The following is a 19,628-nucleotide window of genomic DNA, read 5'->3' on the forward strand; positions in this document are numbered from 1 at the left end:
AGCACCATGGTCGGTTGCTATGAGCGAACAGTCACAGGCACTTGGAATACAAAGTTGTCAATATTCTGCAGTCATAACAAAGAAGTGGCTGGATGCTATAAGCAATTAGCAGTCGATTGCAGGCACTTTGAGTACTAAAATGACACAGGTTGCCTATTCATGCATGTCCTAGTATTATAATCAGAAAAAAAAATCTTTAAATCTTGGCTATATTTTTTCTTGGGGCACTCAGTGGGTCACAGTATTTCCAGCATGTCCCTGTGCATTGCCCTTTATTGCAGGAATATTTCCACATCACTTAGTGTTTTGGGTCTAGTATTTAGCAAACTATTTGCAAAAATAAGAAAAGCGCCTTCCATTTTCCCATCCACTGTGATTTTTCAGGGTCACTGCTACAGTACTTAGTTCTTATGTAGTGAGAAATGTATGCAAATAGCAAAAAACAGTTCACTAAGAAATCATGGGTGGAGTTCAAAGTTGGTTTCAGAGCGGCATGGCTCATGGTTCTCAAATAAGAAAAGCTGTGCTGCTTAGAACAAATGCAGTTCAGAGAGATGCAGACTCTGCATGATACTGAACTGTATTAAGACCTATTTGAATATCTACAAATCACTCACCTGTGCAGTTTAAACACCTGTTCAGGTAACACCCCAGAAACCTTTGTAGCTCTGCTTGTCCTCTTGCACACATCAGTAAAGCTGTTTCGAAAAATCTTGTGATTTGAAGATGAAAGCACTTAACAGTTTGTAATAAACCCATTTTCAGTTGTCACCCCCAGCCTGGTTTGTTGTTTTGGTTATCAGATTTACATACACTTCACCTGGGGATCGCTTGTAGTTACTAGCAGTTTTTTCCTCAGGGATGACTGTGTGCATGTGCATGTGTGTGTGTGTGTGTGTGTGTGTGTGTGTGTGTGTGTGTGTGTGTGTGTGTGTGTGTGTGTGTGTGTGTGCGTGTGCGCGCATGCATGTTTTGGTGGGTTAGGGTTAAAGTAGAGCTAGGGTAGGGAATAAAGTTAGTGGTGTGTGTGTGTGTGTGTGTGTGTGTGTGTGTGTGTGTGTCCACATGTACGAACAAGAATGTTTACAGGCTACGGTTAAAGTAAAGGCTTGGTAAGGGGATAAATGTAATGTTGTGCGCTTGTGTTATGGCATGTGGTCTGTGTCTGAGTATCTTGTAAAGTGGTTGTGTTTCACAGAGGGTTTTTGTAAGGTAAAGTGTAGGGTTAGGGCTAAGAGTCTGGGGACAGTGTTATGATTAGGGTTTACTATCATTAGCAAGGTGGTGCAGGGGGGGTGCCGCACTATATTGCTACCATATGCATTCACATATACACTCATATAGAGAGAGAGAGAGAGAGAGAGGGAGAAAGAGATAGAGAAAGATATATATACACACACAAGTGTGCACTCACACAAACATACACACTCTGCACAAATATACTTGCCTGGATCAACAGTCTAAGCAGGGTGAAGCAGAGTAGCTTCCCTGTGTCTAGATTCTCCCAGTAGGGACAATAGAAGCAATGTAGCAAACAGCTGCATAAACTTTAAATATTTTTTGCAGTGCTCTGCACAGCTCATTTCTAGTACAGAGACCTCTAAATCATGAAAGTATACAAGGATCATTGCAGAGCAGTGCAGTAGTGTTTGCATGAGTCTCATTTGCATAAACCACAACCACAAATGACCTCATTTACATATGGCACCAAAATCCCACCTGTTCTACAGAGCGTCCCTGCACTACAGGGCAGAGAGGGTTTTGGGATATCAAGCACCCTGTGTACTATAAAAAGCCATACAATTGTAAGATGTCGATGAATTGTACATGTATCTTCACTGAAAAGACAAATGTCCCCTTAAATTACAGCACTGTTCTTAAATCAAGAAGTATTTTTAAAGAAATAAATTAACAGATAAACTGGAAAGGACTCCACTTTCACGATTCAGTGATACTTAAGTAGGCAAAATAACCTCTGTGCTGTATCCACATTGACTATATTATTATTATTATTATTATTATTATTATTATTATTATTATTATTATTTGGCACACAGTAGGAAATGAGAACACTTAGAGCTTTATTTCATGTATTCTTTATTAAATTACAAAGTGCATTGATAATTATAGACCTTTTTTGCCATGATCTAACCTGTAATGCAGTCATTTGTACAAGATGCCAAGCATCAATACCACAGGCAAAACAACCATGTACTAAAGTAACACTATATTACATGTAAAACTATATGTACCACAAAAATGGTAAACAGTAACGGCAAACACAGTTCTTTTATCAAATAAATAATCGTTAGTGGTAACATCCGTGTCACCTGAAGCATAATAATGAAAGCAGAAAATAGCATAAGGGGCAGCCAGGGTGGTCAGCCAAAGTAAACAGCAGAAACTTAATTTCAAAACTCGGAACTGCATAAAAAGGAAACATACATTCTGCACTGATAGTGCATAAGAGAAGGACATATCGATAATGTAGCAAAAGCGCTCAGCATGCTTGTTCTCTTTCATACATTTCTGTTGTATTGATATTTGCCTTATAAAACATTAATGTATGTTCAGGATGTAATTTCTTTTTGTCGATTCCGTTCCATTTGAAAAAACTTCTGGACTGACATGTTGATTTACAAATGCTGGCTTCAGTTTGTTTTGTGGCACATGCAAAAACTTCATCCTTGAAGAAAAGAAAAGAAATATATAATGAACATTACTTTTATTATAAAAGAAGGAGTCATTCTCAACCAAGAAGTATGTTCTGTTCAGGTCTATATTACGTGATTGAATGGTCAAATATACGTAATAGTCGACCCGTAATAATTGAACCACCACAACGTTGAATGGAGATCTCCATACAGTGCGGAAATGGAAGTTTTCCATTGTCGCTACTATAGTGCGATCTCTGAGTTGGTATATTTAAGTAGCGGGGGTGCAGGGGGGCTTGCTCCCCTGCGTAGAGCATTTAAATGGTTTGTTTAGTGGGATTTTCTTTTTTTATTTTCCGTTCAACATTATGGTGGTTTGATTATTACGGGTTGACTATTACGTGTTTGAATATTTGACCATTCGATCACGTAATATAGACCCGTTCTGTTCCCAAATGTCTGACCACCTCTGTAATATTGCTACTTGTGAATTGTTAGCATAACAATGAGATCAGTAATAAAAAATGAAGATATATTACTCATCTGTTTTTTGAGATAAGCAATCTAGAATCGCAATCCTTTCAACATCATGCATTTCATATGACTTTCAATAAAAGGGTCTTTTGCAAAATAGCATCCATGTCATGGAACAGTGTATCACAAGAACTATAAATGTATATGTGGCATTAAGAAGAAAACCTTAAGAGCATTTTAGGGAAAATTATAAATACAGTTGCTTTGATGATGTGGGATAGCTGTATTGGTTTAATGTTGCTTCATGCCTTCACTTCTGTATTTTACCTGATAATTTTTAATGATTTTCTTACTGTTATTGTTTTTAAACGCCTTTATTGAATTATCACTTAAGACACAGGCAAAATGCATTTATGTAAAAGAAATAAAGCATGTTAATTTCATAGTTACAGACATTATACATCAGATATAGTCTTTTATACAATTATCATCAATCCAGCATTACATAAATTAATTCCGTCCTTCTGTTAAACCTCACTCCTTCTCCAAAACGTTATTTTGCATGCATTGTTCCCACAATTTCCATTTTGTCTAATTTGCTCCTACCCTTTTCTTAAGATCCCACTTTCAGTTCTTTTATCTCTGATATATTACTTTCTACTTCAAATATAGTTGGTTTAGGCTTTGATTTCTATTTTCTAATAATTGCTTTGTTTTGGCAGCCACAAGCATTAAACTTAACAAGGCCTTACTATGTCTAGACAATTCCGATCCCATATCCCAGCTTAAAAAAGTAATTTCCTAAGTTACACCCATTTGCTAACCCAACATTTCTGACAGAGTACTTTGTAGAGAATTTTTTAAGTCTGCCAACTCATTACACTTCCAAAATATTTGTTACCAGTTACCTCTTTTTTCTCCATCACACCTCCAGCATTTGTCATCTACCTGAGGAAAAATTAATTTCAATCTGCTTGGGGTATAAAAATACCTATGCAAATACTTCCAAGCAAAAATTCTAAATCTTCTAGACATTGTTGCAATTTTGGGGAGCCATGTATATGTCCTCCCATCATTTCCTTGTAAACTGCCTGACCAGTCTCTCTTCCCAATCTTTTCTGTCCTCCTCTGATTGATTCCTATGGTTGTACAGTATTTTATATTCCCAAATAATGAGAACTTTTTAACAGCAGCTTCTGCCCTAGATTCAACTAAAAACTCTCCTGGAATATGTCTTTCACTTAGGAGTTCTCAACCTCTTTGCCTGTACACTGATTTCAATTCCTGATAGGGAAGGCAGTCTCTAGCCTGCAATCCAAATGCCTTCTTGGCCTCTTTCCTTCTATTATCTTTCCCTCTCTTATTTGGTCTCAATACCTTTGTTCCTTTTCAAATTTTCTCCAGTAAATTCCAGCCCCCTCTTGCTTATTCTCTGCACCCCTAATTAGAGTCAATCCTACTGGCAGAATCTCCTTTCTCCATACTCATATTAGCTTAGTTCTTGGAATACTTTGTGCTACTTTATGAATATAATATACTGTATGGTTGTTATTCTTAAGGATCTATACTGTATGGTTGTTATTCTTCTTAAGGATCTATACTGTATGGTTGTTATTCTTCTTAAGGATCTATACTGTATGGTTGTTATTCTTCTTAAGGATCTATACTGTATGGTTGTTATTCTTAAGGATCTATACTGTATGGTTGTTATTCTTCTTAAGGATCTATACTGTATGGTTGTTATTCTTCTTAAGGATCTATACTGTATGGTTGTTATTCTTAAGGATCTATACTGTATGGTTGTTATTCTTAAGGATCTATACTGTATGGTTGTTATTCTTAAGGATCTATACTGTATGGTTGTTATTCTTAAGGATCTAGATCCCAAATCCCACTCTCGCCTTATTTCATGAGCTTTCATCCTGTAGCATTATCCTCCTTTTCCACTTTGAATTATAACTTTCTGCTTGTGTTACTTATATGTGCCTTAAATGTGTATCTCTAAAATATGACAAAAAAAAAAAAAAACATATTTTCCACTGATGAAGGCGGTTATACTGAAACCGGTATGGAGGAATAAACCATAAATTAACTACCTTTATGGCATTATTGTGAGGGTTTTTTTTGTCATATACACCTTAGTGCTGGCCGTTTGAGTTTGGATCCAGTTTGATTTGGCCTTGCACTTGCCGTACGTGCAGAGCTCTCTCTCACTTTAGCATTTCTCTAAAATATCCCTTCAAATCAGGTAATACTAAAACACTTGGCTGTATTGGAAGGATTAGCCTATCCCACTTTACCCTTGTCCTTTTCTCTTCCTCGATAAAATCGTTCAACTCTTCATTAATTACCATCCATAACTTCTCCTCTGGTTGATAAAAATATGGCTGACCTCCAAAACTAAAGGGACTAAAACATTCTCACTGCTTTTGTCTTGCTATCCATATCCATAAACAAGAGCTTTTTCTTTGTTATTTTTTTATTATCTTTTGTTTAGTCTCTTCAAAAATATCTTTAGCTGCCATAACAGAATCCTGTTTAACCCATTCTCCTAGATACTTATTTTTATCATGTCCCCATAAATATGGGTATTGCTGGAACAGTTCATGGGTGGGTACATAATTTACGGGTACATAATTTATACCTATAGCCTTTGTTTTGTCTGCATTAATTTTATATCCTAAAAGACTTGAAACTGTCTCATAATGTTCCACAACAATGAAATGTCCTTTGCTGGTTTAATCAGGTGCAAAATAGTATCATTTGCAAATAAAGCCAACTTCTCTTGATTACCATACCAATATTATATCCTGGCATTTCTAAGTCCCTTATTTCCATTGTCAGTAGCTCCAAATGTAACGTAAATAGCAAAGGGGAAAGAGGACACCCCTTCCTGGTTCCTCTTTTCAGACACAACTCATCAGAGAGAAACCCTCCAACTTTTATTTTTGATTCCAGTTCCTCATATGTCCTCCTAATTAACCATGTTATTGTATCGAGAAATGCAAATATTTACATTGCCTTACTCATAAAATCCCAGCATACTCTGTTGAATGATTTCTCTGCATCAAGACCCACCAACAACAGTAGTATTTTTTTACATTCTGCTTCCTGCTGGATTATCATTGTTCTATTAATGTTGTCAAATGTTTGCCTCCTCTCCACGAAACCACATTGACCCATACCTATCAATTTTGGAAATACCTTTGCCATTTGTTTAGCTATTATAGACATAAACACTTTATAATCATGATTTAAAACTGAAATGGGCATATATTAAGCTGGATCTGATGGGCCTTTACCATATTTAGGTATTACAGTCACCACAGCTTTCTTGCAGGATGTTGGTGTTTTCTTTCCTTTTAAAATACTGTTAAAACCTTCCGGATCTTGATCACTTTCTTCCCTCCTAGCTTTCAAACTTTCACAGGAATACCATCTGTTTTGAAAGACTTTCCTGCATATTAGTAATACATCACTATTTTACCTCATCTCCTCATATCTTAACTGTTAGTTGTTGAGCCTTGTCTACCTTTAACCTTGACATAGCTTAGACTTCCATTAATAATTCCATTTGTGCTGTTTCTTGATTTCCACATTTCTCTGCTTCATACAAATTTTCATAACATTTCTGAAATATCTTTCATACCTCTACAGTATATTTATTTTTCTTGTTATAGGCTCCCTAATTTTGGTGACTTTCTACTTTCTCTTGCTTAAGTCGTTGTACTAAAAGATTTTGTGGTTTGGAGTTGTTATAAAAAAACGTTGCTTAACGGCAATCTTTCTAAACACATGCATATTATCTACATCAAGCCAAGCTACTAGATGTAACTATTGACCAAAACCTAAAATTCCACATACATATAGACTAACAATTGCTAAAGTTCATAAAAAACTAGGTTCACTCTACCGCTGCAAGAGCTTCCTCACACAGGAATCCCGAATCACTATCTCTCGTACCCATCTACTCTCAACCTTACTATATGCTTCCCCCGTTCTAACTAATCTAAACAAATCTGACCTTCTGAAACTATCTACCTGCTACAATAAAATCTCAAAATTTGCAACCACTGCTAAGCTTTGTTCTCACCATTGCCTCCCGCCAAGACAATTTGGATGGTTAGAACTCCCTAACCTACTAAAATACAATCAACTTCTCCTGACCCATCAACTGATATACCAACCAAATAAAATGCCTGCTGTCTCTGGTCTGCTCAAGCTGCTTAAATATAACACTTGAATGACCGACTTGCTGTGCTAGAACCTTGTATACCTATGGTAGTAGTGCAAAAACAAAAATAAAGCAAATTTTGAACAAAAAGCCTCTCCTAGCCTGTATGCAAACACCCTGAGCACTATCTCTTTCCCTCCTCCAGACCATTCATAACCATTATTTAAGAGTTCCCCCCTTCCATCAAATACCTACATCAGTTAAGAAGAATCACCCAGAAAATACTGTGGACCCAGCAAAGAAGTTTGAGAGAACCATAGCCTGAAAGTAGTGAATGTATGTTAACTTTCTTGGTTTAGTGTACTTTACATAGTGTACTCCCTTAAGGACAGCTGAGTGACTTTGGTGTGGTCAAACGCTGCATCACAGATTAGCGGCAGGCATCAACCCCCATATATCTGTTACCTTCTTAGTTATACTGCACTCCTTTTCCTCTATAATCTAGAGTGCACCTTTGCCTCTTCCTACCCATCCTGCCCACACTCCAGCTCCTTGAATTACACAACACATCTCTGATATACTATTTTGTTTGAATTTAGTCCAAGGTTACTTAACTGTCACATAACTACCTTCCACCCATATAGGATACATATTGCAGTAATAGGCTCTCTTTCACATAACACTGATAGTCTCCCAAACTCTCCAGTGTCTTGGACTACTGGCTGTGCCTTGCTCCACTCACTATGCTCACTCTGCTCCCTACCCTACCCCCATTCCCACTCCCCATATCAATTACATTTATAGTTGGACACCACACCCTCTATCAGTTCCCTCCCACCCAATTAGAGTTTCACACCACACATATCACTTACAAACCAACACCCTTCACCACACCCTTACTCTCACTCCTTATTCCACTTACTTTAAGACACTACCCTTAAACACTCTTCACCAAATATGATGAACTATAAACAACAGCCCCACTTAATAAAAGCACTAATCTACCTATGTACTACCATCACATTTCTCCTGCTCTCCTACCTCTCCTCTTGCCACACTCAACTACATATCAGTACCCCCCACAATGGCAAACTGAACCTCTGTCCACTCTCCTGAAACTTTTTAACTTCCCTATCACACCACCAGACCTCACCTTATCTAGCTCAGTCTCTTACTTCTACTACAAACTGTCAATCAGAACTAGCCCTCACTCCTCATTAAAACATACTAAATTGCTACACAAACTAACTAAACTGCATCTTCACCTACTCCACAAACTCATTCACTGTGGTGACATTCACCCTAGTCCAGGGCCCATCATAACACCCTACACAGACTCTAATCAGCCAACCCCCCTATGCTATAGACCTACCTCCTCTCTCCTCTTCATTAACATAAATGCAAGAAGTATACTTAACAAAATCCAGGACCTTCACACCCTTCTATCTGTATATAAAGCAGAAATAGCAGTGCTAACTGAAACATGGCTTAAATCAGAACACCATAATAATGAGATTACAGCCCCTGGCTATAACATAATACGTAGAGATAGAGTAGAGAAAAAGGGAGGTGGTGTAGCAATACTGTTCCAAAATCATCTCACCATTGAACAAATTGATTATAACACCCAAGAAATCAAAGATGTTGAACTAGTCCGTGCCAAATTAAAACTAAACTCAAACAAACATATCATTATTGCAGGTGGCTACATTCCACCAGGCAATAACACTACTATAATAGAAAACCTGCTAAACTGGATTTCAAACTCCATGCCACAAGAAACTGTACTATTAAGTGACTTTAATATTGGCTGGCTGAACTGCTCTAACCACACTCCAACTACCCACATTAACCTCTATAGATATGCCCAAATTATATCCACCCCAACCAGAACAGACAAAACCTCAAAACACAAATCCATCTTAGACTGGATTCCGTTATCTGACCCACTCTTGCATGGCACTCTGTCTGTCTACCTGACAGTCTACGTGATCATCAACCAACCTACATAATTTGGAACAGACTCCATTACATAAGTCAAGCTAACCTCAGAGTAATACATAACAAAACGACCTTTAAAACAACTGACTTCAATTCACTACAAAGCTGTAATTAGACACCCCTAAAAACTACTATCTCTAGATGATGCTGTACAGTACTTTAACTCCACTTTCCTGCAAATCCTAAACTGTCATGCCCCCTCCAGAACTTTAAGACTAAAAGCTAACTATGCTCCATGGCTAACTAAAGATACTAAGACTAGAATGAAAGAGAGAGATCAGGCCTGGAGTCCGTATCAAAAGAACAAAGCCAGTAATCTGACAAACCTACCAAGAACTTTGAAACAAAGCCAAAAAACAAATCAAACTAGACAAAAGTAACTACTACAAAAACATGCATGAAAAATATGCCAACAGCCCTAAGAAATGTTGGGCTACAATAAACGGCATAATCAAGGTAAAGCCACCACCCCAACCCCAGTACTACCAAACAATCATGACAACATTCCCATACAATTTAACAAGTTCTTTACTGAAACAGTCCAAACCCCTACCAATGCTCTCAATACCACTAGCACCCCTCTACTAGGTGCTAGCAAAACCCACCCTACTACTCAAAACAATACCACCAACTTTTCCCTACACCCTGTACCCACTAAAATTATTTCAAAGCTCCTTAAGAAACTCAAACCAACCACACTAGCTGCTGACACCCTACCAGCCGAATTCCTTCAGATAGCAGCAGACGCCATAGTCTATCTCATGTCCATCCTCATAAACAGGTCACTTCCAGAATTCAAAGTCCCCACCCTGTGGAAAACGTCACACATTATTCCACTGCACAAAGAGGGCAACTCCTTAGAACTCACCAACTACTGCCCAATTGCAATACTCTCACCTCAATCCAAGATATTAGAGAGAGTTGTACATTCCCAACTGCTTTGGTACCTTTTACAAAACAACTTAATCTCCAAAACCCAGCATGGCTTTAGACCATCCCACAACACCACCACAGCATTAGTATCATTTACAGATATAGTTAACCACAATAGAAACAAGGGACTATTTGTATCTTCCATTTTCTTAGACTTATCTAAAGCCTTTGACATGATAGACCATAACATTCTTCTCCAAACTTTATCTACCCTAAGCCTCAGCCCCTACACTATATCATGGTTTACTAGTTACTTATCTGGTCGGCAGCAGGCAGTCCTATAGCATGATCAGCTGCCCCCCCCCCTGCTACCAGTACCCATAGATGTCCCTCAAGGATCCATCCTTGGCCCACTATTGTTCTCACTATTCACCAACCAAATCAATTCCTCCTCACTCACAGCATCAATAGTACAATACGCAGATGACACCACCCTTATAAGTGCCGCCCCCACCTTAAAGGATCTGCAAATCCTCACGCAAAACACTTTTACTCTAGCCGAAACATGGTTCACAAACATCAAACTTATTCTTAACCCCAAAAAAACTAATTCTTTTTGGCCCAGGTCATGCCTCCCCCCCAACAACACTTTCACCATTCACTCCAAAGACAACATTCAAATCACTCCAACTGCACACACTAAACTGTTAGGTGTAGAAATAGACAAGAACCTCAAATTTGACATCCATATAGCACAAACCATTAAGAAAGTTAATAAAAAACTAGGACTTATCTATAGGAACAAACACTTTATAACTAAACAAACCAAAGCTACTATTGCAAGAACTCATCTCTTATCCATCCTTCTCTATGCCTCTCCCATCCTTACTAATCTCTGCCAGAATGATCTGAACAAAATGGAATCTTGTTATAACAAAATAGCCAAGTTCGCTACTGAAACCTCATACAAATCCCACCACTGTCTCGCCCTTAACCAGCTTAATTGGCTCAAGCTACCTCAACTACTTCTGTTTAATCATCTCACAATAGCACATAATCTCTTCTACCTTCCAGAAAAAAAACCTGCACTTCAAAATATAATTAACCCCCACATCCCTACCAGGGTCTTATGATCTAGTTCTCAGAACCTAATAAGCGTTATCAGACACAAAAATGATGCTGGCAAATCTCTCTTTGCCTGCACTACTGCCAAAATCTGGAACTGACTACCTAGCCAAATAACCTCCACTACCTCCACTATTCAGTTTAAGAAACTCCTGAGAACACCCTTCTTAAACAATTGGCTTTGTTCATGCTACTCCCAGGTTAATTTGCACCAATACCATGTTCAAGGATTCTACTAAAGGTCCCCTGATTCCTTTCACTGTAAAGCTTAATAATCACTGGTTATTTCTGTAACAAAATATTGAGAGTACGTTAGAAAGACAAAAAAAATTTTCTTGTGTTTATACTTTATATTCTATATAAACCCTACTACTAGAATGTTGTATGCTGACTTTACTAAAGGAATTGGTAATCTGTACATAACTTATGTTTCTATGGAACCTATATATCTGTATGATATTCCTGTTTAATTTCTTTATGACATGCTATTGAAGCTTTTCTCCCCGGGCCTCCACTGAAAATGGATATGTGTCCAGTCAGACTTTCCCAGTTAACAAATGTAAAATAAAATAAAAATAATACTGTGCATAAACTAAGATCTTTCAGTATCACCCTACTGACTGTTACCAATTGCTTACATAGCTCAGGGCAATCTCTTTATTCCTATGCAGTTCCTAAGGCCTGGAACTCTATACCCCCTGACATTAGATGCCTAAATAGTAAACACAATTCCAAATCCCTACTAAAAGATCTCCTATTCAAAACCTGGATATGTTCCTGTACAGAACCAGACTAATTTCACCTGTTCCTGACTTTCAACATCCCTAGATCACAAGTGTACTGTGTACTTTCACTTAGTGCTTAGTACTGTGAACCAGGTGTTTAGGTCACCTTTATAGTTATGATTTCTAGTTTATGACCCTGTTTGTCTATGGAAACTTCTTTTTGAATTTATGTTCAAGCAGTTGTATATTTGTTGTATAATATCTTGTTTAATTGTTTCTCAGTATTCTAACCACTGTATGCTACATCATTTGTAAAACTCCGATTTTACTCCTTTTATATGTTCTATGCTCTTTGTACAGAATAGCTATGTTTATATAATTTTGTATTATTTTTATTATTTTTTTTTATAATTTTTTACTGTGTATTTGGAGCTTTTCTCCCTGGGCCTCTGCTGAAAATGGTCACCTTGTGTTCAATCGGATTAACCCGGTAAACAAATGGAAAATAAATAAATAGATACTCCCTTATTTTTTCTTTAGCACACTGTATTTGCACCTCTTCTTGTTCTCTGAGATCCCCCTTATTCTGCAGTATTTTAACATCTGTCAGCCCTTCTAAATAATAATTCTCAATGATTAACCGTATCTCTTTTCTTTTCTTTCTATCCTATTTTATACTCCACTTTCATTTTATCCAACTCACTAGCTATAACTTCTGAAGAAGTTTCTATCTTCCTTAAAACTCTCGAATAATTTCTGCTGCTCATTCCTTCAATTCCTGTCTGTTTAACAGGTAGGTGGGAAAATGCCAGTGTCTCATTTGTACTCGATTACCCTGCATTTTCATCTTATTTGTTATTAGTACATGAGCTGAAATAGTTATTGGATGGGTGTTGAAGCGTTCGATTAAATGCACATGTTCTTATAAAATTTAACTTCTGTCTAGTGTACCCCATTTACTCTACTTTGTAGAAAAGTATGTAAATTCTGTCCATGTTCCAACTACTGAATTCGCATATTCTATATCAAATATTGTCATAATTTACTTCAGAAATCTACATCTTTTGTTATATTTTCCTTCTAGGTCCCCCAGACTAGATATAAAAGTAAATTATTAGGGTAGCCCCTCTTCAAAAACATTTATTTTTAAAAGTGTACATTCTTCCAAAACATCTTTTTCAGTGGTAACCATCCTAGCAGCCCTTACCAACTGTCCTTTCACAACTGATTTCTTTTGATGATAAGGGTACCACTAGATCTAGTGGATGAGGTTATGGAGAAAAGATTGAAGGGGCACTTCAGACCAATTCTGGGTACCAGTAGTGTTTTGAATACAAATATAAACACAAATATTGAGTGTAGGGAAGCAGTTGTTTTCCCTGCTTTTAATATTAATACAAGTGGGGAATTATAAACTAGATAATGTAAACTTGTCAATTAATAGTGCCCAAGCAGGTCAACAGGTAGATGGCGTTTATCAGAATATGAATTTGAAATCACAGTTTATTACAGATTTTAGTGTGTATGCCAATTTTATTAAGACAATGTTACATAAAAATTGGGTTCTTTCAAGAGAAGAATTAACCATGAGGAATAAGGTTGGTGATAGACCTTTAATTGTGTATCGTAGGAACTTGAATTTTAAAGACATTTTTGAATGTTGTAAGTTAAAGGTTTCTTCCATTAACTTGGGAGTAAAGAAGAGTGGCTTTTGTGGGTATTCTAAGTGTATTCTGGCGGGAGATACTTTCTGCATTATAGGTCAGCAATATAAAATAAGAGGAACTTTTAATTGTATGAGTGTTGTCTATTTGGCTGTCTGCCAAAAATGCCCTTGTTTTAATGTGGGCAAAACAGACCGAAAAATACAGGAAAGGCTATATGAGCATGAATATGCCATTAAGAAAAAGAAAGTGGCCAACGCATTAGCTATACATGTGAATGAAAACTTGGATCATTTTTTTAAATATATGGTTATTGACAGTTTAGTTAAAACATATAGATGGGGTCCTTTGTCATTAATGCTTGAACATAGAGAGGTAAATTGGCAGATTTTACTACATGCTGACGCATGGCTGGGCTTGAATGAGATTACATCCATTAACTGTGTTTTAAAGATGAGATTTTTATTATGTTGAACTAGGTTTTATATTTAGGGACAATAATAGAGAAGGCTAAACAATTATAATATATATATTTTTCCTTTTTGTCTAATATTAATTGTTTACAATAGAAGGAGGAAACTAGTTCAGAAAAAAGCAAATCCCAAGAAGGAAAGACATCCCTGATCAGTATTAGTAAGAAACTGAGGTCCCTCATGAAATCATTCAAGGCTAACTTTGAAAGAAAAATAGCCAAGGATTCAAAAGATAACCACAAAGCCTTCTTTAGCTATGTTAAGAATCTAAGTGGCAACTCGCAGATATGCAACTGAACTAGTGCAAAATAGCACAAAATATACTGAACCTACTGATATTGCAAACATCCTGGCAGATAGATTCAGTGCAAACTTCACCCTCCTCTCACCTCCAAAAGGGCCCACAACAATACCGGAAAAGTGTAGTGTCCCAAAAATCACAGATGCACAGGTGAAAACAGCCTTTTCAAAAGCCAAAATCACAGCATCAATGGGACCAGATGGTGGCCCAGGCTGCGTCTTGCACGAACTACAGAACGAACTAACCCCCCACCTAAACACACTGTTCAACCTCAGCCTCTCCACAGGCTACGTGCCCATAGAATGGTGCACAGCAACAGTTATTCCTCTCCACAAAGGAGGGGCCACAACTGACCCTGGTAACTATCGCCCCATAAGCCTGACTAGCCTGGTCTGCAAGGCTATGGAGCGCATCATCATGGAACTCATTAACAAAGACATTGGGAACCTCCAAACACTTGACCTGACCCAGTTTGGCTTTGTTAAGGGCAGATCATGCCTACTAAATTTGTTAAGGGCAGATCATGCCTACTAAACCTAGTTGACTTCTTTGAGACAGTCACCAAGGCCATAGATGAGGGAAAGGTGGTTCACACAGCCTACCTTGACCTCGCCAAGGCTTTTGACACCATTCCCCACTCAGGTATTACAGAAAAATTCACCAGCCTGAACATAAACCCTACATCATGAGATGGTTTGCCATTTGGCTTACAGACAGAACTCACACGGTAAGAATAGCGGGCTCCAGGTCTGACTCTAAACTAGTCACAAGTGGTGTCCCACAAGGCTTGGTCCTGGGACCCCCTACTGTTCGGCATATACTTCTCAGAAATACAGGAAAACACAGGAGGACTATGGCTAACCACGTTCGCCAAAGACTGCAAACTGGGAGCCATAATTGACTCTCCGGCTAACACGGACATCCTCCAAAAGGGCCTTTCTGAGATGGACACCTGGTGTCAAAGTCATGGCCTCAAGCTAAATGCCAAAAAATGCATAGTCATCCCATTTGGAAAAAGCAAAACACCCACGAATTACCACATAGGTGGCAGCCCCCTCAATACAGAAGAGGTAATAGAGATCTGTGGACCCAGGTAGATAGTAATCTCTCCTTTGACAATCATATTGCCAAAGTAGTTAGGAAATCCTTCTATGTGGTCCATTTAATTACTAAAGGGTTCGCATCTAGAAATAAAGAGGTTAAAGTGCCCTTCTACTCATCACTCATTAGACCCATCATAGAGTACAATGCCCCATTTGGCATGTACCTCACAAGACACTTCCAACAGCTGGAAAGATCACAAAAGTACCTCACCAAGAGGATTACTGGTCTCAAACATATGTCTTATGCAGCCCGAATGAAAAAACTCCGGCTGCACTCAGTGGCATATCACTTACTCAGAGGTAATCTCTGCCTGATTTACAAAGCCATGTCCAACTCAGATTTGATGGACATGCTCCACCTAAAGAAATCCAAGTCCCTGCGAGCCACGCGCTCTAGTGAGCTAAACCTCACCACAACAATAAATAGAACATGCTGGAGGGATAGATTCCCATAACAGAGACTCCCCATGCTTTGGAACAAAATTCCAAATTACATCAGGCAGAGCCCCTCACTATCACTCTTCAAGAGAAACCTTGACGAGTGGATGGGTAACAGAAAATACACCCTGGGATCACTTTATTGGCTCTGCTTGACAGAGGATCAGTTAACTAATCAATGGGGCAGCGAAAGCCGACACACTCTGGCTAGGCTTGTAAATGCCCTCGGGCAGACAGCCTAGTACCTACCTATGAACCTATGAACCTATTTATGTGGGCAACATGGCATTTTGTATAATTTTGGTTAGAAGGAAGTTTCTTGACTTGTTTTATGACTAATATTTTCTAATTGGTTCTTCTTAATTGTTTTTATTAATTGTAATGTGATTAGGACATTGATTATTTAAATGGTTTGTGAGATTTTGTTTTATGTGGATAAGGAATGTGTTCCAGAGAAGTGGTATGCTATATGAGGCAAACTGTCCAAATCAGTCTGTTGACATTGCAGAAGAGGTTTAGATCACTAGACTGAGTATTTCTGATGCCATTTGACTTGCTGATGTGCAGCAAATCTATCAGTCCTGGGTCAAAGGCTGCCTTGTACGCTAGTCACAGGTCACCTCTTAGCAGTTTGTAGGATACCATGTATAGTGACAGAGCTTTGAATTGGTCCATGTAGGACATATTGTTTAGGCCATGTATCTTTTTAATAAGGTCTCTCCCATAGGCTTTCCAACTGTTGCATGTATCTGGGTAGATACATGCCAAAGGGGGTATTATACTCAATGACTGACCACATGAAGGATGAATAAAAGGGGACAATTAAATCCCTACATCTAGACACAATCCCTTTGATTATAAGCAGTGCAATTTAGAAAGACTTTCTTATGACAATGGACACAGGTTGGTCAAAAGTTAAGTCACTACCCATACAAGTTTCCAAATCCCAAACAACTGGGTCAACTCCTGGGGTATATTGTCAGTGTGGTAGTTCCATGGAGTAGATAACTTTCCAAATGATCTAATCATGCATTTTTGGTATATAGTTTCAGTCCATGATTTTGGTACCAGTTATTTATTTGGGAAAAACTTTCCGACAGGATGGCTAAACCATTTGGGGATTCTGTGACTGCTCCTAGCTTTCAGTCATCTGCAAAGTTAGCCATGGCACCTTGGTATTAGCTTTTACTTCAGGGAAGTAGATGCCAAACAGGAGAAGTTTCCAGCACTGAACCCTGGGAGACTCCACTGGTGACTGGTCTCTTTGTGGAAGTAGCTTCTATAATTCTGATTTCCTGCATCTTATCTGTGAGCCATCTGGCAATCCAGTGGGTGATATAGGGGTTTACTTCCAATTTGTTTAGATTTTCTGCTATGCCTGAGTGGGGGATTGTCTCAAAAGCTTTGGCCAGGTTGAGGTATGCGGTGTCTACATTTTACCTTCATCCATTGCTTTGATGACCGTTTTAAACAAGTCTAATGGGCTGAATAAGTATTATCTGCTCTTGCCAAATCCAAACTGAGCTAGGTCTAGTGTTTTGAGGTTCCCTATGTCTTTATTGGTTAGTTCCATGATAAGTATTTCTGTGGCTTTGCATATAAGGCTGGCAAGACTTATGGGCCTGAAATTCTAATCGTCTGATAACCTGCACATGCAGGACGTAGGAAGGACATTTTATTTTTGTAGGGTGGGGGATGTTTGTCAAATATGCATCATGAGGGGAGATGTTTGTGGAATGAAGAAATTAGAGATAATATTTAAATAATAGCATAACAGGGGAGGGCTAAAACTAAATATCAGGAAGTAATATGTTGGTGAAATTTATATTGGTATGTTGGTTATTTAGAATGTAAACATTATATGCTGAAACATGTAAATAAGCAGCCACATGCCATGGCAGTTGTGTATGACTGTGTGTTTACTACAGCATGTTTTAGTATGTGCGGTGACAGAAATGATAATGCAGAGGACACTGCTGCTACAGCAGAATACAGCATTGCTGTAAGCATGTCCTCCCATGACTGTTATGCAGTTAATGTGTGACATACATTACCTGGACATGCAGCATGATAGCTTCTGTGTCCAGATGTAATCATTTGTCTTGAGTATGTTTGGTGGAATCATACTTAGAGTCAAAGCAAGCAAAAAATGCACTTAAAAGCACCTGTGTATGTGTGTATGGTATGTGTGTGTGTGTGTGTGTGTGTGTGTGTGTGTGTGTGTGTGTGTGTGTGTGTGTGTGTGTGTGTGTGTGTGTGAACTGGCGCGTCCATGTGCATGCATACATGCACATGTACATATGTGTGTATGTTTTGGTTGGACAATGTAGTTGATTATGCATTTCTGCATATTATGAACCCAGCATTATATTATGAACTAGAGCTCTGCGCCTGAAATCATGGTGGTATTATACTTCAATTCCTTGCTGGATTTTGGCTCACAGCTGCACAATAAGGTAACTAGAAACTTATTTTCATCTACTGTATGTATACAGCACTTAATCGATGATGCATTGAATTACTGCATTTTCATTATCGGATGCTTTGTGCCATGACACCATTTTTTGTTAAGTATTCAGTTCTACCCTACCAATATTAATTACTGATACCCAAGTGATAAATGCACAAACTGTTCTAAAGAAGTTTAATCCTTTCACTTACTGTTACAGTTATCTCCCATCCTTTAACTTAAAGTCCCCTAGCTCCACCTTAGTAATATATGGTAACCCTAACTGTGATGTGCATCTGAACATAAAAAAAGCCCTTTCCATAACTCTATTACACAAGACAGCTCGGACATTCACCACATGCACACACATACCAATACAGACACATGCAGTAAATCCATCCCCTAATCTAACTCTGACCACACACACACACACACACACACACACACACACACACACACACACACACACACACACACACACACACACATGCACACACACACACACACGCACACACACACAGACACACCTGATTAGGCATTTGTGATTATCAGTATGTTTTATCATCTCCCTTTCTCACGTGATATAAGAATGAAAACTGTAACAAAAACTCTTTTGCTCTCTATTATTTTTCCTACGCTGACTCCATAGCAAAGGATTCTGGTTTCATTTTCTTGAAACTTACATCCACACCAAATCCCACAAGGCATGGGATTTCCTTTCAGTTTTATTGACAGTGATGGCGAAACTATGATATGCTTGTCAAAGGTGACATGCCTCAACATTTTGGGTGACACGCCAGCGATCACCAACCCCCGAGTTACCAAAGACACTGCTTTTGCATTCGTTGCTCATGTCAAGTGCACTGAATTACTTTGTGCCAGGAGCTTTTGACACGCCGAATCCAGAAGGTTCGCCATCACTGTTATAATATTCCTTTTGCCATTATTCACTCACAATTGCATCTATATCCAAGGAAACATCAGACATGTAAAACCAACAGTATTAATGCTTACATCATTTTTTTCAGCACACAAATTACTCAGTCATGTGATTCCTTATTTCAGCCCAAACATCATCTGATGTGATCACTGTGAAACAGCATCAGCATGCAAATGTAGCATATTTTCAATTTGATATTCCATTATTATTCAGTTCCACAACAATTCTTGTGAA

At 38.2% G+C, this 19,628-nt stretch overlaps 1 protein-coding gene across 1 annotated transcript in view; it reads right to left on the reverse strand.

Annotated features, from left to right (window-relative positions):
• Positions 1-2,080: 2,080 nt before the first annotated feature.
• The window catches only part of LOC122790963 (papilin-like), a 169,797-nt gene continuing 152,249 nt past the window's right edge, over positions 2,081-19,628 (reverse strand). Inside the window, exon 11 of the mRNA XM_044058684.1 lies at positions 2,081-2,686. The gene's annotated coding sequence lies outside the window, so the exon portion shown is untranslated. The remainder of the gene's footprint in view (positions 2,687-19,628) is intronic.

Source organism: Protopterus annectens, chromosome 16.part0 (assembly GCF_019279795.1).
Source record: "Protopterus annectens isolate FY-2018-M chromosome 16.part0, PAN1.0, whole genome shotgun sequence".
NCBI classification, from domain to species: Eukaryota; Metazoa; Chordata; order Ceratodontiformes; family Protopteridae; genus Protopterus; species Protopterus annectens.